This window comes from Loxodonta africana, unplaced genomic scaffold (genome assembly GCF_030014295.1).
Source record: "Loxodonta africana isolate mLoxAfr1 unplaced genomic scaffold, mLoxAfr1.hap2 scaffold_62, whole genome shotgun sequence".
Lineage (NCBI taxonomy): Eukaryota > Metazoa > Chordata > Mammalia > Proboscidea > Elephantidae > Loxodonta > Loxodonta africana.
Genome location: NW_026975348.1, coordinates 567492 through 590942, shown reverse-complemented (window position 1 = coordinate 590942; position 23451 = coordinate 567492). Strand labels below are relative to the sequence as shown.

General features: G+C 41.1%; 1 pseudogene; it reads left to right on the top strand.

The window, feature by feature from the left end:
• The first annotated feature begins 327 nt into the window (after positions 1-327).
• LOC135229917 (PC-esterase domain-containing protein 1B-like) lies at positions 328-23248 on the top strand (annotated as a pseudogene).
• The last annotated feature ends 203 nt before the right edge of the window (positions 23249-23451 follow it).

Below are 23451 nucleotides of genomic sequence, written 5' to 3'. Positions count from 1 at the left end.
CAGAGTAGCAGGAGTAGGGGTCTGAGAACCATGATTTCAGGAGACATCTAGGTCAATTGGCATAGCAAAATGTATTAAGAAAACATTCTGCATCCCACTTTGGTGAGTGGGGCCTGGGGTCTTAAACGCTAACAAGCCGCAACCTAAGATGCATCATCAATTGGTCTCAACCCACCTGGAGGAAAAGAGAATGAAGAACACCAAAGACACAGGGTAATTAAGAGCCCAAGAGACAGGAAGTGCCACGAAAATCCAAGGCACCATCAGCCTGATACAGGAAGAACTGGATGGTGCCTCGCTACCACCGATAATGGCCCTGACAAGGAACACAACAGAGAATCCCTGATGGAGCAGGAAAACAGTGGGATGCAGACCTCAAATTCTTGTAAAAAGACCAGACTTAATGGTCTGACTGAAACTAGAAGGACCCCAGAGGCCATGGACCCCAGACCTTCTATTAGCCCAAGACAGGGCCATTCCCAAAGCCAATTCTTCAGACTATAAGACAGAAAAATGATACCGGTGAAGAGTGAGCTTTTTGGCTCAAGTAGACACATAAGAGTATGTGGGCAGTTCTTGTCGGGAGAGGATATGAGAAGGCAATGGGGGACAGTAGCTGGCTAAATGGACACAGGGAATACAGACTGGAGGAGTGTGCTGTCTCATTAGGGGGAGAACAACTAGGAGTACATAGCAAGCTGTACATTAATTTTTATATGAGAGATTGACTTGTTTTGTAAACTTTCTTTTAATGCGCACACACACACAAGTTATGAATAGCAGATTAATATTGTCTTCTTTAGTGCTGGAAGGTGAGATCCTCAGGTTGCAAGGCACTCAAAATACAACTGGGAGAGAGTTGCCTCCTTAAAGTTGAGTGAACCTTATGGATGTGGATGGAGTCAAGCTTTCAAGGCCTTCATTGGCTGATGTGCCGCGACTCAAAATAAGAAGAAACAGCTGCAAAAATCCATTAATGATTGGAATGTGGAATGTATGAAGTATGATTCTAGGAAAATTGGAAATTGTCAAAAATGAAATGAAAAGTGTAAACATTGCTATCCTAGCATTAGTGAGCTGAAATGGTCTGGTAGTGGTGATTTTGAATGGGAAAATCATATGGTCAACTATGCTGGGAACAACACATTGAAGAGGAATGGTGTTGCATTTATCATCAAAAAGGACATTTCAAGAACTATCCTGAAGGACAATGGTGTCAGTTATAGGACAATATCCATACACCTACAAGGCAAGTCAGGTCATATGGCTGTTATGCAAATTTATGCACAAACCAGTAAGGCCAAAGATGAAGAAACTGAAGAATTCTACCATATTCTGCAGTCTGAAATTGATCAGACATGCAATCAGGATGATTTGATAATTACTGGTGATTGGAATGTGGAAGTTGGAGACCAAGAAAAGGATAGGTAGTTGGAAAATATGGCGTTGGTGATAGAAACAAAGCCGGAGATTGCATGACAGAATTTGGTAAGACCAATGAGTTCTTCATCGCAAATACCTTTCCTCAACAACATAAATGGTGACCTTACCAGGTGGAACACACAGTAATCAAATTGACTGCATCCGTGGAAAGAGACAGTGGAAAAGCTCAGTATCATCAGTCAGAATAACTCCAGAGGCCAACTTGTAACAGACCTTCAAGTGAACATACACAAGTTCAAGTAACTGCTGAAGAAAATTAGAACAAGTCCACCTGAGATAAAGTATGACCTTCAGCATCTTCCACTTAAATTTACAGACAATCTCAAGAATAGATCTGACACGTTGAATGATAATGACTGAAGACAGAGGAACTGTAGAATGACATCAAAGATGTACATGAAGAAACAAGATGTCATTAAAAAGACAGGAAAGAAGGAAAAGACCAAAATGATGTCAGAAGAGACTCTGAAACTTGCTGTTGAACACGGAGTAGCTAAATCAACAGGAAGAAATGACGAAGCAAAATAACTGAACAGAAGATTTCAAAGGGCTGCTCAGGAAGACAAAGTAAAGTATATAACAATATGTTCAAAGACCTGGAGGTAGAACATCAAAAGGGAAAAACACACCTGACATTTCTCAAGCTGAACGAATTGGAGAAAAAATTTAGGCCTCGAGTTGCAATAGTGAAGCATTCTGTGGGGACAATACTGAACTATGAAGGAAGCATTAAAAGAGGATGGTAGGAATACACGGAGTCACAATACCAAATAGAATTAGTTGATATTCAACCATTTTGAGAAGTATCATATGATTAGCATGTGATGGTTCTGAAGAAAGGTATCCAAGCTGCATTGAAAGCATTGGCAGAAAAGAAAGTTCCAGGAATTGACAGAATACCAGTTGATATGTTTCAACAAATGGATGCAGCACTGGAAGTGTTCACCCCTCTATGCCAAGAAATTTAGAAGACAGCTACCTGGCCGACTGACTAGGAGTAATCCATATTTATGCCTATTCCCAAGAAATATGATCCAACTGAATTCTGAAATTATAGAAGAACATCATTAATTTCACATGCAAGTATAATTTTGCTAAAAATCATTCAAAACAGGCTGCAGCAGGATTTCGACAGGGAACTGCCAGAAATTCAAGCCAGGATCAGAAGTGGGTGTGGAACCAGGATATCATTGCTGATGTCAGATGGATTCTGGCTCAAAGCACAGAATACCAGAAAGATATTTACCTGTGTTTTATTAACTATGCAAAGACATTCAACTGTGTAGATCATAAAAAATTATGGATAACATTGCGAACTTCAGAACACTTTATTGTGCTCATGAGGAACCTGTACACAGATCAAGACACAGTCATTCTAAAGAACAAGGGGATACTGTGTGGTATAAAGTCAGAAAAAGTGTGTGTCAGGATTGTGTTTTTCCACTATATTCATTCAATGTGTACGCTGAACAAAGAAGCCGAAAAGCTGAACGACATGAAAAAGAATAGTGCATCAGGATTGGAAGAAGATTCACTAATAACCTGTGAGATGCAGATGATACGATTTTGCTGAAAGTGAACAGGACTCAAAACACTTATTGGTGAAGGTCAAAGATCATAGATTCAGTATGGGTTTTACCTCAACACAAAGAAAAAATCCTTCCAACTGGACCAATAACCAACATCATGATAAATGGAGAAAAGATTGAAATTTTCAAGGATTTCATTTTACTTGGATCCATAATCAACACCCATGGAAGCGGCAATCAAATGGTGGATGCATTGAGCAAATCTACTGCAAAATACCAATTTAATGTGTTGAAAAGCAAAGATGTTACCACAAAGACCAAAGCGCACCTGACCTAAGCCATGGTGTTTTCATTCACCTCATATGCATGAGAAAGCTGGATGATGAATAAGGAAGACCAAAGAAGAATTGACAATTTTGAATTGTGGTGCTGATGAATAATATTGAAATTACCATGGACTGCCAAAAGAACAAACAAACCTGTCTTGGAAGAAGTACAACCACAATGCTCCTTAGAAGCGAGGATGGTGAGACTACGTCTCACATACGTTGGATATGTTATCAGGAGGGATCAGCCCCTTGACAAGGCCATTGTGCTTGGTAAAGTAGAGAGCCAGTGAAAAATAGGAAGACCCTCAGCAGGATGGACTGACTCAGTGGCTGCAGCAATGGGCTCAAGTATAAAAATGATTGTGAGGGTGGTGTAAGGCTGGGCAGTGTTTAGTGCTATTGGGCATAGGGTCCCTCTGAGTCAGAAGCAACTCGAGGGCACCTAATAACAACATTGTAAATGATTCCCACACGTGTGTTATTTTCTCATACTGTATTGTCATCCATGTTGCTGTAATGCTAGAAGCTCTGCCACCAGTATTTCAAATACCAGCAGAGTCACCCATGGTGGACAGGTTTCACCTGAGCTTCCTGACTAAGACAAACTAGGATAAAGGACCTGGTAGCCTACTTCTCAACATTAGCCAGTGAAAACTATATTAAGGGCAAAGGAACATTGTCTGATATAGTGCTGGAAAACGAGCCCCTCAGGTTGGAAGACACTCAAAATAGGACTGGGGAAGAGCTTCCTCCTCAAAGTAGAGTCAGCCTTACTGACATGGATGAAGACAAGCTTTGGGGGCCTTCATTTATTCATGTGACACAACTCAAAATGAGAAGAAATCCCCGCAAACATCCATTAATAATAAGAATGTACATTAATAATCAGTGTACAATGAATGACTCTAGGAAAATTGGAACTTATAAAAAATGAAATGGAACACATTAACATTGATATCCTAGGCATTAAAAAAAAAAAATAGAGAGCTTAAATGGACTGGTAAAGGCTATTTTGAATTGACTATCATATGATCTACTCTGCTGAGAACGACAAATTAAAGAGGTATGGCAGTGCATTCATCATCAAAAAGAATATTTGAAGCTCTAACCTCAAGCACAACGCTGTCAATGATAGGCAAATATCCACAAACCTACAAGGAAGACAAGTTAATATGACTATTTTTCAAATTGAAACACCAACCACTAAGACAAAAGATAAAGAAATTGACAGTTCGTACCACCTTCTGCAGTCTGAAATTGAACAAACATGCAATCAAGATGCATTAATAATTACTGGTGATTGGAATGCAGATGTTGGAAACAAAGAAGTAGACACAGTAGTTGGAAAATACGGCCTTGGTGATATAAACAATGCCAGGGACCGCATGGCCTGACAGAGCTTTTCACGACCAGTGACTTCTTCATTACAAGTACCTTTTTTCAACAAAATAAACATCATGTATACCTGTCAATCTCACCAGAATAAATACACAGGAATCAAAATGACTAAGTCTGTGGAAAGAGACTATGGAAAAGCTCAATTCAGTCATAAGAAACACAGGGATGACTCCCGGAAACACCATCCATTGCTCATAAGCAAGCTCAAGCTGAAGCTGAAGAGAATCAGAACAAGTCAACAACGGCCAAAGTATGAACCTGGGTATATCCCACCTGAACTTAGAGGTCATCTGAGAATATATTTGACTCATTAAACACTAATGACCAAAGGCCACACAGACAGTGGGATGACATCAAGGGCATGAAGAAAGTTAAGAATCCACTAAAAAGTAATGAAAGTAAAAGACCAAAATAGATGTCAAAAAAGGATCTGATACTTGCTGTTGAATGTGGAGTAAATAAAGTAAAAGGAAGAATTGATAAAGTAAAGAGCTGAAAAGAGGATTTAAACGACAGCTAGAAAAGACAAAGTAAAGTATTATAATGAAATGTGCAAAGACCTGTTGTTAGGTGCTGTCAAGTTAGCTCCAACTCATAGTGACCCTGTGCACAACAGAACGAAACACTGCCCAGTCGTGAGCCATCCTTACAATCCTTGTTATGCTTGAGCTCACTGTTGCAGTCACTGTGTCAGTCCAACTCCTTGAGGGCCTTCCTCTTTTCCGCTGACCCTGTAATCTGCTGAGCATGATGTCCTTCTCCAGGGACTCTTCCGTCCTGGCAACATGTCCAAACTATGTAAGATGCAGTTTTGCCATCCTTGCCTCTAAGGAGCATTCTGGCTGTACCTCTTCTAAGACAGACCTGTTTGTTATTTGCCAGTCCATGGCATATTCAATATTCTTCACCAATACCTCAATTCAAAGGCATCAATTCTTTTTCAGTCTTCCTTATTCATTGTCCAGCTTTCACATGCATATGACGCGATTGAAAATACCATGGCTTAGGTCAGGCGCACCTTAGTCTTCAGGGTGACATCTTTGCTTATCAACACTTTGAAGAGGTCCTTTGCAGCAGATTTACCTACTGCAATGCATCTTTTGATTTCTTGACTGCTGCTTCCATGGATGTTGATTGTGGATCCAAGTAAAATGAAATCCTTCACAACTTCAAGCTTCTCTCTGTTTATCACGATGTTGCTCAATGGTCCAGTTGTGAGGATTTTTGTTTTCTTTATGTTGAGATGCAATCCATACTGAATGTTGTGGTCTTTGATATTCATTAGTAAGTGGTTGAAGTCCTCTTCACTTTCAGCAAGCAAGGTCCTGTCATCTGCATAACACAGGTTCTTAATAAGTTTTCCTCCAATCCTGATGCCCAGTTTTGCTTCGTATAGTCCAGCTTCTTGTATTATTTGCTCAGTATACAGATTAAATACTTATGGTGAAAATACACAACCCCAACGCACGACTTTCCTGACTTTAAACCAATCAGTATTTCCTTGATCTGTCTGAACAACCACCTCTTCATCTATGTAAAGGTCCCTCATGAGCACAATTAAGTGTTCTGGAATTCCCATTCTTCGCACTGTTATCCATAGCTTGTTATGATCCACACAGTCAAATGCCTTTGCATAGTCAATAAAACACAGGTAAACGCCCTTCTGGTATTCTCTCCCTTCAGCCATGATCCATCTGACATCAGCAAGGATATCCCTGGTTCCACATCCTTTTCTGAAACCGGACTGAATTTCTGGCAATTCCCTGTCGATATACTGCTGCAGCCATTTTTGAATGATCTTCAGCAAAATTTTGCTTCCATGTGATATTAATGATATTGTTCTCTAATTTCCACATTCAATTGGATCATCTTTCTTGGGACTAGGCATAAATATGAATCTCTTCCAGTCAGTTGGCCAGGAAGCTGTCTTCCATATTTCTTGGCATAGATGAGTGAGCATCTCCAGCGATGCATCTGTTTGTTGAAACATTGCAATGGATATTCCATCAATTCCTGGTGCCTTGTTTTTCACAAATGCCTTCAGAGAAGTTTGGGCTTCTTCCTTCAGTACCATCGGTTCCTGATCATATGCCACCTCTTGGAATAGTTGAACTTCGACTAATTCTTTTTGGTATCATAACTCAGTGTATTCCTCCCATCTTCTTTTGATGCCTCCCGTGTCATTTAATATTTTCCCCATGGAATCCTTCACCATTGCAACTCGAGGCTTGAATTTTTCTTCAGCTCTTTTGGCTTGAGAAATGCCGAGTGTGTTCTTCCCTTTTGGTTTTCCATCTCCAGCTCTTTGCACATGTCATTATAATGTGCGTTTACTTTGTCTTCTAGAGATCCCCTTTGAAATCTTCTGTTCAGTTCTTTTACTCCACAAATTCTTTCTTTTGCTTTAGCTGCTCAATGCTCAAGAGCAAGTTTCATAGTCTCCGCTGACATCCATCTTGGTCTTTTCTTTCTCTCCTGTCTTTTCAATGACCTCTTTCTTTCTTCATGTATGATGTCCTTGATGTCATTCCACAACTCGTCTGGTCTTCAGTCACTAGTGTTCAATGCATCAACTCTATTCTTCAGATGATCTCCAAATTTAGGTGGGACACACTCAAGTTCATATTTTGGCTCCAATGCACTTGTTCTGATTTTCTTCATTTTTGGCTTGAACTTGCATATGAGCAATTGATGGTCTGTCCCACGGTTGGCCCCTGGCCTTGTTCTGATGGATGATATTGAGCTTTTCCATTGTCTCTTTCCACAGATGTAGTCAATTTGATTTCTGTGTGTTCCATCTGGTGAGGTCCATGTGTATAGATACCATTAATGTTGGTGAAAGAAGGTATTTGCAATGAAGAGGTCATTGTTCTTGTAAAATTCTATCATTCGATCTCTGGCATTGTTTCTATCACCAAGGCCATATTTTCCAATTACTGGTCCTTCTTTTTTGTTTCCAACTTTTACATTCTAAAAAAATTTCTAGTTGCCAGTAATTACCAATGCATCTTGATTGCATGTTCAATCAATGTTGGACTGCTGTAGCCGATAAAAATCCTTTATTTATTCATCTTTGGCCCTAGTGATTGGTGCATAAATTTGGATAACAGTCATATTAACTCGTCTTCCTTGTAGCTGTATGCATATTATCCTACCACTGACAGCGTTGTATTTCAGGATAGATCTTGAAATGTTCTTTTTGACCATGAATTCAACACCATTCCTCTTCGAGTTGTCATTCCCAGAATAGTAGGCTATATGGTTGTCCGGTTCAAAATGGCCAATACCAGCCCATTTCAGCTCACTAATGCCTAGGATATCGATGTTTATGTGATCCATTTCATTTTTGATGATTTCCAGTTTTCCTCGATTCATATTTCATACGTTCCAAGTTCCAATTATTACTGGATTTTTGCAGCTGTTTCTTCTCATTTTGAGTTGTGCCACATCAGCAAATAAAGGTCTCGAAAGCTTTACTCCATCCATGTCATTAAGGTGGACTCTACTTTGAGGAGGCAGCTCTTCCCCAGTCATCTTTTGAGTGCCTTCCAACCTGGGGAGCTCATCTTCCAGCACTATATCAGACAATGTTCTGCTGCTATTCGAAAGGTTTTCACTGGCTAATGTTTTTCAGAAATAGAATGCAGGGTCCTTCTTCCTAGTCTGTCTTAGTTTGGAAGCTCAGCCGAAACCTGTCCTCCATGGGTGACACTGCTGGTATCTGAACACCAATGGCATAGCTTCCAGCATCACAGCAACACGCACGCCCCCACATTATGACAAACTGACAGACGTGGGGGTGCAAAGACCTTGAGTACAAAAGCCAAAAGGAAAGAACATACTCACCATTTCTCAAGCTGAAAGAACGGAAGAGAAAATTCAAGTCTTAAGTTGCAATATGTATACTGAGCAAATATTTGAGAAGCTGGATTATATGAAGAAGGAGGGGACATCAGGATTGGAGGAAAAAAATATTAACAACATGTGTTATGTAGATGACACAACCTTGTTTGTTGAACGTGAATAGGACTTGAAGCACTTATTAAGATCAGAGACCACATCCTTTAGTATGGATTACACCTCAATAAAAACAAAAATATCCTCACAACTGTACGAATAAGCAACATCATGATGAATCGAGAAAAGTCTGAAGTTGTCAAGCATTTCATTTTACTTGGATTCACAATCAACAGCCATGGAAGCAGCAGTCAAGAAATCAAAAGACACATTGCATTAGACAAATCTACTGAAAAAAACCTCTCTTAAGTGGTGAAAATAAAAATTTTTACCTTGAGGACTAAGGTGCATGTGACACAAGCCATGGTGTTTCCAATCACCTCATATGCAGTGAAAGCTGGACGATGAATAAGGAAGACAGAAGAAGAATCGATGCCTTTGCATTTGGCTGTTGTAGAAGATAATCGACTATACCATGATGTCAAAAGAATGAATAAATCTGTCTTGGAAGAAGTACAACCAGAATACTCCTTAGAAACAAGGATGGCAAGTCTACATCTCACATACTTTGGACATATTTTCAGGAGGAATCAGTCCCTGGAGAAGGCCATCATGCTTGGTTATAGAGGAAGACCCTCAATGAAATGGATTGACTCAGTAGCTGCAACAATGGGCAAAAGCATAGCAACAATTGTGAGGATGGCACAGAATTGAGAAGTGTTTTGTTCTATCTATGAGTCAGTATTGACTAAATTTGCCTAGCAACAAGTTGCAATTTTGAAAGATTCTATGGGGAAAATATCAAATGACACAATGCATCAAAAGAAGATGGAAGGAGTACAGAGAGTCATTGTACCAAAAAGAATCTGTTGACGCTCAGCCCTTTCAGGAAGGACTATGTAATCAAGCACCGAAGGTGCTGAAGGAAGAAGTCCAAGCTTCACTGAAGGTATTGGTAAACAAAGAAAGAAAGAAAAAAACAAGGCTCCAGGAATAGACAGAATATCAAGTGAGATGTTCCAAGAAATGGACCCAGAGCTGGAAGCACTCACTCATTTATGCCAAGAATTTGGAAGATAGTAATCTGGCCAACCAACAGGAAGAAATTGATATTTGTGCCCAATCCAGAGCAAGGTGATCCAACAGAATGCAGAAATTATCAAATAATACCATTACTATCACACACAAGTAAAATTTTGCTGAAGATCTTTTGAAACCAAATGCAGTAATACATCAACAAGGAACTGCCAGAAATTCAAGCTGCAGACAGAAGAGGACATGGAATGAGGGATATCATTGCTGATGTCAGATGGATCCTGGCTGAAAGCAGAGAATACCTAAAACATATCTACCTCGGTTTTACTGACTGTGCAAAGGCATTCAACTGTATGGATCATAACAAATTATGAATAACATTACGAAGAATGGATATTCCACAACACTTAACTGTTTTGAGGAGGAAACTACATAGACCAACATACAGTCATTTCAATAGAATAAGGGGATACTGCATAGTTTTAAATCAGGAAGGTGCCTTAGGGTTGTATCCTTTCACCATACTTATTAAATCCACATGCTGAATAAAAAATCCATGAAGCTGGACTCTATGAAGAAGAAAAGGGCATCAGGATTCGATGAAGACTCATTAACTACTAGCGATATGCAGATGACACAACTATGCTAGCTGAAAGTGAAGAGCACCTGAAACACTCATAATATCAAAGACTACAGCCTTCAATATGGATTACACCTCAATTTAAAGAAAACAAAACCCTCACAAGCAGACCAGTAAGCAATGTCATGATAAAACAAGAAAAGATTGAATTTGTCAAGGATTTCATTTTACTTGGATCCACAGTCAATACCCATGGAAGCAGCTGTCAAGAAATCAAAAGAACTGTTGCACTGGGCAAATCTGTTGCAAAAGACCTCTTTAAAGTGTAAACAAGCAAATACGTCACTTTCAGGTCTAAAGTGCTCATGACCCAAGCCATGGTTTTTTCAGTCCCTCATGTACATGCGAAAGCTGGACAAAGAATAAAGAAGACTGAACTGTTGCATTTGAATTGCAGTGTTGGCAAAAAATATTGAATATACTGTGGACCCCTAGAAAAAGGAATAAATCTGCTTGGGAGAAGTAAAACACAGCCAGAATGCTCCTTAGAGGCAAGGATGGTGAGACTTCACCTCATGTACTTAGGATATGTTATGGAGGGACCAGTCCTTGAAGAAGGAAATCATATTTGGTAAAGTAGTTGTCATTGTTGTTAGGTGCCATCTAGTCAGTTCCAACTCATAGTGACCCTATATAAAACAGAACAAAACACTGCCTGGACCTGTGCCATCCTTACAATTTGTGTTATGCTTAAGCCCATTACTGGAGCCACTGTGTCAGTCTATCTTGTTGGGGGCCTTCCTTTCATAACAATTGTGGATAACGTTGTGAAGTACGGGGATTTTAGAACATTTAATTTTGCTAACGTGGAATCTGTACATACACCATAAATCAGTTCCTCAGGCAGAACAAGGGAATAGTGTGTGCTTTAAAATCAGGAAAGGTATGCATCAGGGTTGTATCCTTTCACCGTACATACTCAATTTATATGCTGATCAAATAATGTGAGAAGCTGGACTATCTGAAGAAAAGTGTGCCATCAGGATTGCAAGAAGACTCATTAATAATTTGAGAGAGGCAGATGATACTGCCTTGCTTACTGAAGGCAAAGTGGATTTGAAGCACTTACTGGTAAAGATCAAAGACTACAGCCTTCAGTATGAATTACACTCCAACATAGTGAAAAGAAAAATCCTTACAATCGGGCCAACAAGCAACATCATGATAAACAGAGAAAAGGTGGAAGTTGTCAAGGATTTCATTTTACCTGGATACACCATCAGTGCCAGCAGTCAGTAAATAAAATGATGTACTGAACTGGGCAAATCTTCTGCATAAAGACCTCTTTAAAGTGTTGAATAGCAAAGGTGTTACTTTTTCGACTAAGGTGCACCTGACCCAAGCCACGGTATTTTCCATCACCTCATAGGCATTCAAAAGCTGGACAATGAATAAGGAAGTCTGAAGAAGAACTGATGCCCTTGAGTTATGGTGTTGGAGAAGGATACTGAATATACTATGAACTGCCAGAAGAATGAACAAATCTGTCTTGGGAGAAGTGCAGAGTGTTCCTTGGAAGCAAGGATGGAAAAATTTCATCTCATACACTTTGGACATGTTATCGGGGGGAAGAACATCATGCTTGGTAGAGGGCCAGCAAGAAAGAAGAAGACCCTCGACCAGATGGATTAGCACAGTGTCTGCAAACAATGGATTCAAACATAGCAGCCATCTAAGGTACAGCCGCAGAGCCCACCCACCGAAGTGCTTTAGGAATAGAGACATACCTACCTGACTGGCACTTGGGGGAAGCCTGTCAGCATCCTGCCCCCCCTGGAGTATGAACCCCTGCTGCTACTAGAATCTGGTGTACAAAACTATCACCAGTTCTTCTCTAGGTGGAAATGTAACAGTCTGCTCCACACACTTGATGCCCCAAAATCAGATTCTACTGAAGAATAGTGAATGGACTCTTAGGTTCACATATCTGGTAACAGCCCAAACCAGCTAGTAATAGGACATAAGTGAGTCAAGGGCTACAACATTCAAGACAGCGCAATCTAGTAGCCCATCTACGTACATTGAAAGAAAACAAAACAAGACTCAGTGACCAAATATAGATTAAATCACTACAACATCTTAGTGATGGCTCAGAGACAGCAGGCGATATCAAAACACATATAGAAGCAGACCATGATTGCTTCTACAACTCCCCAAAGTAAAGAATCAAAATCTTTTCCAAATGAAGATACAATCCTGGAATTGCCAGATACAGAATAAAAAAAAAACTAATTTACAGAATTCTTCAAGACATCAGGGATGACCTCAGAAATGAAATAAGGCAATTTACAGAAAAAGCCAAGGAACACACTGATAAAGCAGTTCAAGGTCTCAAAAAGATTATTCAAGAACATAGTGGAAAAGTTAATAAGCTGCAAGAATCCATAGAGATACAGCATTCAGAAATCCAAAAGATTAACAATAAAATTACAGAATTAGACAACGCAATACGAAGTCAGAGGAGCACACTCGAGCAATTAGAATGCAGAGTGGGAGCTCTGAAGGACCAGGGAATTGACACCAATATAGCTGGAAAAAATCAGATAAAAGAATTAAAAAAAATGAAGAAATCCTAAGAATCGTGTGGGACTCTATCAAGAAGAATAACTTGCATGTGATTGGAGTCCCAGAACGGGGAGGGATATCAGAAAACACAGAGAGAATAGTTGAAGATCTGTTGGCAGAAATCTTCCCTGACATCATGAAAGACGAAAGGATATCTATCCAAGATGCTCATCGAACCCCATTTAAGACTGATCCAAAAAGAAAATCACCAAGACATATTATCATCAAACTTGCCAAAACGAAAAATAAAGAGAAAATATTAAAATCAGCCAGGGATAAAATAAAGGTCTCCTACAAGGGAGAATCAATAAGAATAAGTTCAGACTACTCAGCAGAAACCATGCAGGCAAGAAGGCAATCGGATGACATATACAGAGCACTGAAGGGGAAAAACTGTCAGCCAAGGATCATATATCCAGCAAAACTCTCTCTGAAATATGAAGGTGAAATTAAGACATTTACAGATAAACACAAGCTTAGAGAATTTGTAAAAACCAAACCAAAGCTACAAGAAATACTAAAGGGGGAAATTGTTTGATAAGAAAAACAATAATATCAGACACCAGCACAACACAAGGTCACAGAACAGAGCATCCTGATATCAACCCAAATAGGGAAATCACAAAAACAAATTAAGATTAATTTTAAAAAGAAAAAAACACTCAAAACAGGGAATCATTGAAGTCAATATGTAAAAGATCATAATAATCTAAAAGAGGGACTAAATACAGGTGGCATAGAACTGCCATATGGTGAGGGATACAAGGCGATATAGGACAATACAAGTTAGGTTTTTACTTAGAAAAATAGGGGTAAATAGTAAGGTAACCACAAAGAGGTATAACAACTCCACAACTCAAAATAAAAACCAAGAAAAACATAACGACTCAGCAAACATAAAGTCAGATACTATGAAAAAGAGGAACACAAAATTTACAAAGAAAAATGTCTCAGCACAAAAAAGTAAGTGGAAAAATGAAATTGTCAACAACACACATAAAAAGGCATCAAAATGACAGCACTAAACACATGCTTATCTATAATTACGCTGAATGTAAATGGACTAAAGGCATCAATAAAGAGACAGAGAGTCACGGACTGGATAAAGAAACACGATCCGTCTATATGCTGCCTACAAGAGACACACTTTAGACTTAGAGACACAAACAAACTAAAACTCAAAGGATGGAAAAAATATATCAAGCAAACAATAAGCAAAAAAGAGCAGGAGTAGCGATATTAATTTCTGACAAAATAGACTTTAACGTTAAATCCACCACAAAGGATAAAGAAGGACACTACATAATGATAAAAGGAAAAATTGCCCAGGAAGATATAACCATATTAAATATTTATACACCCAATGACAGGGCTGCAAGATACATAAAACAAACTTTTTCAGAACTGAAAAGTGAGATAGACACCTCCACAATTATACCAGGAGACTTTGACACACCACTTTTGGAGAAGGACAGGACATCCAGTTAGAAGCTCAATAGAGACACGGAAGACCTAATTACAACAATCAACCAACTTGACCTCATTGACTTATACAGAACACTCCACCCAACTGCTGCAAAGTATACTTTTTTTTCTAGTGCACATGGAACATTCTCTAGAATAGACCACATATTAGGTTTTAAAACAAACATTTGCAGAATCCAAAACATTCAAATATTACAAAGCATCTTCTCAGACCACAAGGCCATAAAAGTGGAAATCAATAACGCAAAAATTATGGAAAAGAAATCAAATACTTGGAAACTGAACAATAACCTGCTCAAAAAAGACTGGGTTATAGAAGACATTAAGGAGGGAATAAAGAAATTCATAGAATGCAACGAGAATGAAAATACTTCCTATCAAAACCTCTGGGACACAGCAAAACCAGTGCTCAGAGGTCAATTTGTAATGATAAATGCACACATACTAAAAGAAGAAAGAGCCAAAATCAGAGAACTGTCCCTACAATTTGAACAAATAGAAAGTGAGCAACAAAAGAATCCATCGGGCACCAGAAGAAAACAAATAATAAAAATTAGAGCTGAACTAAATGAATTAGAGAACAGAAAAACAATTGAAAGAATTAACAAAGCCAAAACTGGTTCTTTGAAAAAATTAACAAAATTGATAAATCATTGGCCAGACTGACTAAAGAAATACAGGAAAGGAAACAAATAACCCAAATAAGAAACGAGATGGGTCACATCACAACAGACCCAACTGAAATTAAAAGAATCATGTCAGATTATTGCGAAAAAGTACACTCTAACAAGTTTGCAAACCCAGAAGAAATGGATGAATTCTTAGAAAAAACTACCTACCTAAACTAACACAATCAGAAGAACAACTAAATAGACCCATACCAAAAATGAGATTGAAACAGTAATCAAAAAACTCCCAACAAAAAAAAAACCCTGGCCCGGATGGCTTCACTGCAGAGTTCTACCAAACTTTCAGAGAAGAGTTAACACCACTACTACTAAAGGTATTTCAAAGCATAGAAAATGATGGAATATTGCCTAGCTCATTCTATGAAGCCACTATATCCCTGATTCCAAAGCCAGGTAAAGACATCACAAAAAAAGAAAATTACAGACCTATATCCCTCATGAACATAGATGCAAAAATCCTCAGCAAAATTCTAGCGAATAGAATTCAACAACATATCAAAAAAATAATCCACCACGACCAAGTGGGATTTATACCAGGTATGCAAGGCTGGTTTAATATTCGAAAAGCCATTAATGTAATCCACCACATAAATAAAACAAAAGACAAAAACCACATGGTCTTATCAATTGATGCAGAAAAAGCATTTGACAAAGTCCAACACCCTTTTATGATAAAAACTCTCAGCAAAATAGGAATTGAAGGAAAATTCCTCAACATAATAAAGGGCATCTTTTTATACAAAGCCAACAGCCAACATCACTCTAAATGGAGAGAGCCTGAAAGCATTTCCCTTGAGAACGGGAACCAGACAAGGATGCCCTTTATCACCACTCTTATTCAACATCGTGCTGGAAGTCCTAGCCAGGGCAATTAGGCTAGACAAAGAAATAAAGGGTATCCGGATTGGCAAGGAGGAAGTAAAGTTATCACTATTTGCAGATGACATGATTTTATACACAGAAAACCCTAAGGAATCCTCCAGAAAACTACTGAAACTCGTAGAAGAGTTTGGGAGAGTCTCAGGTTATAAGATAAACATACAAAAATCACTTGGATTCCTCTACATCAACAAAAAGAACATCGAAGAGGAAATCACCAAATCAATACCATTCACAGTAGCCCCGAAGAAGATAAAATACTTAGGAATAAACCTTACCAAAGATGTAAAAGACCTATATAAAGAAAACTACAAGTACTACTACAAGAAACTGAAATGGACCTAGTTAAGTGGAAAAACATACCTTGCTCATGGATAGTTAACATAGTAAAAATGTCTATTTTACCAAAACCCATCTATACATACAATGCACTTCCAATCCAAATTCCAATGACATTTTTTAATGTGATGGAGAAACAAATCACCAACTTCATATGGAAGGGAAAGAAGCCTCAGACAAGCAAAGCATTACTGAAAAAGAAGAAGAAAGTGGGAGGCCTCATTCTACCTGATTTTAGAACCTATTATACAGCCACAGTAGTCAAAACAGCCTGGTATTTGTACAACAACAGGCACATAAACCAATGAAACAGAACTGAGAACCCAGGTATAAATCCATCCACATATGAGCAGCTGATATTTGACAAAGGGCCAGTGTCAGTTAATTGGGGAAAAGATAGTCTTTTTAACAAATCGTGCTGGCATAACTGGATATCCATTTGCAAAAAAATGAAACAGGACCCATACCTCACACCATGCACAAAAACTAACTCCAAGTGGATCAAAGACCTAAACTAAAGACTAAAACAATAAAGATCATGGAAGAAAAAATAGGGACAACTTTAGGAGCCCTAATACAAGGCATAAACAGAATACAAAACATTACCAAAAATGACGAAGAGAAACCAGATAACTGGGAGCTCCTAAAAATCAAACACCTATGCTCATCTGAAGAGTTCACCAAAAGATTAAAAAGACCACCTACAGATTGGGAAAGAATTTTCAGCTACGACATCTCTGACCAGTGCCTGATCTCTAAAATCTGTATGATTCTGTTAAAACTCAACCACAAAAACACAAACAACCCAATCAAGAAGTGGGCAAAGGATATGAACACACACTTCACTAAAGAAGATATGCAGGCAGCTAACCGATACATGAGAAAATGCTCTCGCTCATTAGCCATTAGAGAAATGCAAATTCAAACTATGATGCGATTCTATCTCACTCCAACAAGGCTGGCATTAATCCAAAAAACACAAAATAATAAATGTTGGAGAGGCTGCAGAGAGATTGGAACTCTTATACACTGCTGGTGGGAATGTAAAATGGTACAACCACTTTGGAAATCTATCTAACGTTTTCTTAAACAGTTAGAAATAGAACTACCATACAACCCAGAAATCCCGCTCCTCGAAATATACCCTAGAGAACTAAGAGCCTTCACACAAACAGATATATGCACACCCATGTTTATTGCAGCTCTGTTTACAATAGCAAAAAGCTGGAAGCAACCAAGGTGTCCCATTAACGGATGAATGGTTAAATAAATTGTGGTATATTCACACAATGGAATACTACACATTAATAAAGAACCATGACGAATCTGTGAAACATTTCATAACGTGGGGGAACCTGGAAGGCATTATGCTGAGCGAAATTAGTCAGAGGCAAAAGGACAAATATTGTATAAGACCACTATTATAAGATCTTGAGAAATAGTATAAACTGAGAAGAACACATACTCTTGTGGTTACAAGGTGAGGAGGGAGGGAGGGTGGGAGAGGGTTATTTACTGATTAGTTAGCAGATAAGAACTACTTTAGGTGAAGGGAAGGACAATACTCAATACACGGAAGGTCAGCTCAACTGGACTGGACCCAAAACAAAGAAGTTTCTGAGATAAACTGATAGCTTCAAACATCAGTGGAGCATGGCGGGGGTCTGGGGACTATGGCTTAAGGGGACTTCTAAGACAATTGGCAAAATAATTCTATTATGAAAACATTCAGCATCCCACTTTGAAATGTGGCGTCTGGGGTCTTAAGTGCTAACAAGTGGCCATCTAAGATGCATCAATTGGTCTCAACCCATCAGAATCAAACGAGAATGAAGAACACCAAGGTCACAAGATAACCATGAGCCCAAGAGACAGAAAGGGCCACATGAACCAGAGACTTACATCATCCTGAGACCAGATGAACTAGATGGTGCCCGGCCACAACCGATGACTGCCCTGACAGGGAGCACAACAGAGAACCCCTGAGGGAGCAGGAGATCAGTGGGATGCAGACCCCAAATTCTCATAAAAAGACCAGACTTAATGGTCTGATTAAGACTAGAGGCATCCCAGCTGTCATGGTCCCCAAACCTTCTGTTGGCCCAGAATAGGAACCATTCCCGAAGACAACTTATCAGACACGGAAGGGACTGGACAATGGGTTGGAGAGAGATGGTGGCTAAGAGTGAGCTACTTGTATCAGATGGACACTTGAGACTGTGTTGGCATCTCCTGTCTGCAGGGGAGATAGGAGGGTAGAGAGGGTTAGAAACTGGCAAAATTGTCAGAAAGGAGAGACTGGGAGGGCTGACTCATTAGGCGGAGAGCAAGTGGGTGTATGGAGTAAGGTGTATATAAGCTTATATGTGACAGACTGACTTGATTTGTAAACGTTCACGTAAAGCTCAATAAAAATTATTAAAAAAAACATAGCAGCCATTTTGAGGATGGCGCAGGGACAGGCAGTGTCTCATTCTGCTGTACACAGAGTCACTATGAGTCAGAATGGACTAAACAGCACCAAACAACAACAACAAAGATGGTAGTGTGGATACATATCCTGTTATGTAATCTTCAAAGAGTATTACAATCAGACAGCTAGAAAACTTATCTAAGGGAAAATAAGAGGCCAAAGTTCATACCAGCAGGAGCCTGCATTAATATCATAGCAAGAAACAGGTCATGGTTATTGCAGCCAGGAAATTAGCATCTATATCCAACTGAAGAAGAACTCAAGATATGTATACTTGGAAACTAAATCCACATCCCAATAGGAACCCTGGTGGCACAGCGTTTAAGAGTTACAGCTGCTAACCAAAAGGTCAGCAGTTCAAATCCACCAAACGCTCCTTTGAAAACCATGTGGCAGTTCTACTCCTTCCTATAGAGTTGCTGTGCATCAGAAACCACTTGATGGCAATAGTAATGGGCAGCAGTAAATACGGCATATTTATTACAGTCAAGAGGTTAGCATGCATACCCAAAGAAAAACACGATGGGTTAAAACAAGCTCTAAGACTAAATATTTACCTAGAATATAGTAATAATATTGAAGTCAAGGTCATTACAGCCATAAAGTTAGCACTTATAGCCAAAGAAATAAGAGGTCAGAATTAATAAAACCTGGAATTCATCCAAATCCTAACATAAAGTGAGGGGCACAATGCTACAACCTCCATATACAAGGAGAAAGGAGGTTAGGGTTCAAAGAATCATGAGCCCAAAATCATATTTTAATAAGAGATACATTATGCTTCTTAAAGCCAGGAAGCTACATTCACATACTACTTAAGAGAAGATCAGGGTTCATAAAGCCCTGGTCTGACTCAAATTGTGCTAAGAATTGTGTTATGTTTCCTACAAGCAGGTAAGTAGCAACCACGTTCATGGACAAAAACAGATTAGGGTTCATAAAGCTAACAGCCTACATCCATATTTTAGTGAAAATGGCCCATGGTTCTCATGGCCAGGGAGCTAGAATCCATATCCTATGAAACGTAAAGACAGAGTTTAAAGAATGCAAATCCGAGTAAAAATCTGAAACTGGATCTGAATATTAAACAGGCCGTGGTTGTTAGAGTCAAGAAACTCCTATGTTGGGAGACTGAAGGTCAGGGTTCATTGAGCCAGAAAAATGCATCCATAAAACATAGCCAAGGGAAAAGGGGGCCACAGTAAGTACAGCCAGATAGGTAGTATTCATATTCATGATTAAAGATGGTCAGAGTCCATATGAAAGGAAATTTGCCTTAATAACCTACTTAAAAAAAGATACATGGCTTGTGAGGCCTGGAAATTAGCATCTATACCCAGAGAAACATGAAGGCAGGATTCATAAAGAAGAGCTTTAACGTATGTACTAGTGAGAAAAGGGTCATTTAAACAAAGCTAGAAAGGGAATATCCATAACCTTAAAACAATATCTATGTCTTTAGTTTTGTTTTTTTTTTTACTAAGATATTGACATAATAGTAAAGATTATGTCATGGTTGTTACAAAAAGGAAGTTAGCAACCATATCCAAAGGAAAAAGAATAACAAAAAAGATCAGGTTTCACAGAGCCAGGAGCTTGACCCATATTCTGGTAATGAAATAGTCAAAGGCAGCACGGTTGGAAAGCTAGCATCCTATTCAAGCAGACAAGAGGCCAGGGTTCACAGAGCTTGTTCCATGCACATATTTTTTTAATAAGGAATATGACGTGAGTGTTACAGCCAGAATCTGCTAATAGAGAAGTTCATGATTCACAGAGCCAAGAGACTAAATCAACACCCTATGAAGTAATGGGGCATGGTTGTTACAGAACCATGCCCCATACTGGCATCTATATTAAAGAGAGGGAAGGGAAGGGTTCTTTTATCAAAGTTGATGTCAATATCCTGTTGAGAATTAGGCCTTGGATTTCAGCCAGGAATCCAGCACCAGTATGTAAAAACAAACAGTTGTATGTAAGGGATAAGGAAATCATGCTACATCTTAGTAAGAATTAGGAATGGTGCTTTCAGCCAGGACGTCAACATTTATATTCAATGGAGAGGAAGTCATTGTACGTGGAGCAAGTACTGACCATTGTACATGGAGCAAGTACTGACCAGTACATCTGGCTCATAGCAACCCCAGATATTGCAGAGTAGTAATGTACTCCACAGGTTTTTTTGTTTTCTAAGTTTATGCCCTTTGGGAAGTAGATAGCCAGAACTTTCACTTGAGGGGCCTCTATGTGGACTCAAACTGTCAATCGTTCTGTTAGCAGTCATATGTTTAATGGTTTGGGGCACCCAGAAGATAGTGTCATAATTTAAGGAGTGAGCATGTTAAAATTAACAGATCTAATGGCTGGTGGAGCCACTGTGGAAAAGGGTCTGAGCATTTCCCAAAGCAACGATCGTTCTACCACCACACCAGCAGACAAGTGCAGCTCAGGGCTTTTACTGAGAGCTGGAGCTCTCTTTTTGCACAAGTCCACCTACAAAAGTATAATAGGAGCCTAATTTGTAAGAGCCAGAAGTTGCATACTAAGCTTACCCTGCTTGAACCACACCAGAGGCCGTTTGTTAGTGCAAAAAGGTGGTGGACGGCAGGAGTTCTACACTGGACACCCCGGGGGGATCCCCAGAGAAGCAGAATGACTGCCCAGAAGGTGGTGCCCAGGAAGGGTAAAACGTCCACCTACGTTACATACCGTAGGGTTCCTTTGCTTCGATTCTCCAAAGGGCAATGCTGGATAAATGCAGAGGAGCTGTGTGGTGGCCAGGCCTCAGCTCAGGAGCACTGGGTGTGCAGATGGAAGTGTGAAGGGTGGACTGCTTGGGGATACCATCATGGCCAGTACCTTGTGGGTATGGATTCCCACACCCCGGTTGGAACACTGTGTTAGAAGGGGTCTCCAGACTTTACCCTGGGACAAAGACAGTGATCAGGTCATGGGATGTGTTCTTGTCATTTCTCAGGAGGGCTGGGGTACTCACAATGGGATTGGGAAGAGAGAGACAAAACGAAAACAAAGACGAAAGCACCGTGGAACTAAGATGAGTATGTTTTCCTGAGTATTCTCGCCTACACTGCCTGGAAATCCTGGGTGTGGATCCACCACCGACTGGGCCACGGCCCTGGAAGTGGCCTGGTTCTTCCAGTGGACAGATTTTGTCCCAGTGCCTGGAGCACAGGTGGTGGCTGAGGCGGAAACAGCCTACAACCATCCAGACCAACAGCATCAGTGTCAGCACCACTGCCCTCCACCAAGGGGAGCCAAGCCAGGCACAGGGGCAGGGCCATGGGTTCAGAGGTCACACCGTGGGCCTAAGGATTGGCAGAACGCTTTCAGGGCCCCGGACGCTGCCCCCTTTCTCCTCCCCGTCCAGGCCCAGGCCAGTCCAGCGGCATTAAACAGCCCCCGTCTGCCCGCCCGGCCGCCCCACAACCGCCAGCCAGCCAGCCTGCCTGCCTTCTCTCCGTCTCTGGCAGCAGCCCCTCAGCCCTCGGTCCAGAGCTCTTTCGGGACCCGCCCTGAGGGAAGGCAGGAGCTAGGCCACCTTCACCCAGCCACCATGGTCCACGTGAGGGCGTCCGAAGTCCGGCAGCTGCGGCACAACAAGTTCGTGGTCGTCATGGGGGACTCGGTGCAGAGGGCCGTGTACAAGGACCTGGTGCTCCTGCTGCAGAAGGACTGCCTGCTCTCAAGCAGTCCCCTGAAGGCCAAGGGCGAGATGAGCTTCTAGCAGGACAGGCTGCTGCACGGCGGCGGGTGGGGCCGTATGCACAACGGGACCCACTACCGCGAAGTCCGCGAGTTCTGCTCCACACACCACCTTGTGCGCTTCTACTTCCTCACACGCGCCTACTCCCGGTACGTGGAGAAAGTCCTGCTGGAGCTGCTGAGGGGCGAGCACGGCCCAGACGTGGTCATCATGAACTCCTGCCTCTGGGACCTGTCCAGGTATGGCCAGGATTCCATGTGGAGCTACAGGAGGAACCTGGAGACCCTGTTCTGGTGCCTTCGCTAGGTCCTGCCCGAGTCCTCTCTCGTGGTGTGGAACACTGCCATGCCAGTGGCTGAGACGGTCTCGGGGGGTTTCCTCCCGCCTGAGGGCATGCCCCCGACCTCGTGCCTGCGGGATGATGTGGTGGAGGCCAATTTCTACAGCGCCGCTGAGGCCAGCAGGCTCCGCTTCAACGTGCTGGACTTGAATTTCCACTTCCGGCACTCCGGCAGCACAGGCAGGCAGATGGCGTGCACTGGAACCAACACGCTCATCGAAGGCTCTCGCAGCTGCTGCTGGCCCATCTGGGCGACATCTCGGGCGTGGACCTGCCCTGCGACAACCCGGTGGGCAGGTGGATCTGGGAAGGCCCTGGGAGCCGTCTCAGAGGGCCCGCGGACGACAGACTGCTCCAGCACCACTGAGGTGAATCCAGTGAGGTAGGCCCCGCCTCGACGCCCGCCTAGACCCGCGTGCCCTATCGCTTAGTCGCAGAGACCCCCTATTTCCCTGCCCCAGGTTCCCAGGTGCTTCCGGCGGCACCGCCATGGCTCCAGTTTGCCCTGGAACCAATCCCTGCAGCGCCAGCCATGCTCTGGCGACCCCTCTGCACTGCACACTAGGTATGGCGAGGAAGCAAACCTGACAGCTGGCCGGCTGCCCCGCAACGCCGGAATACATACG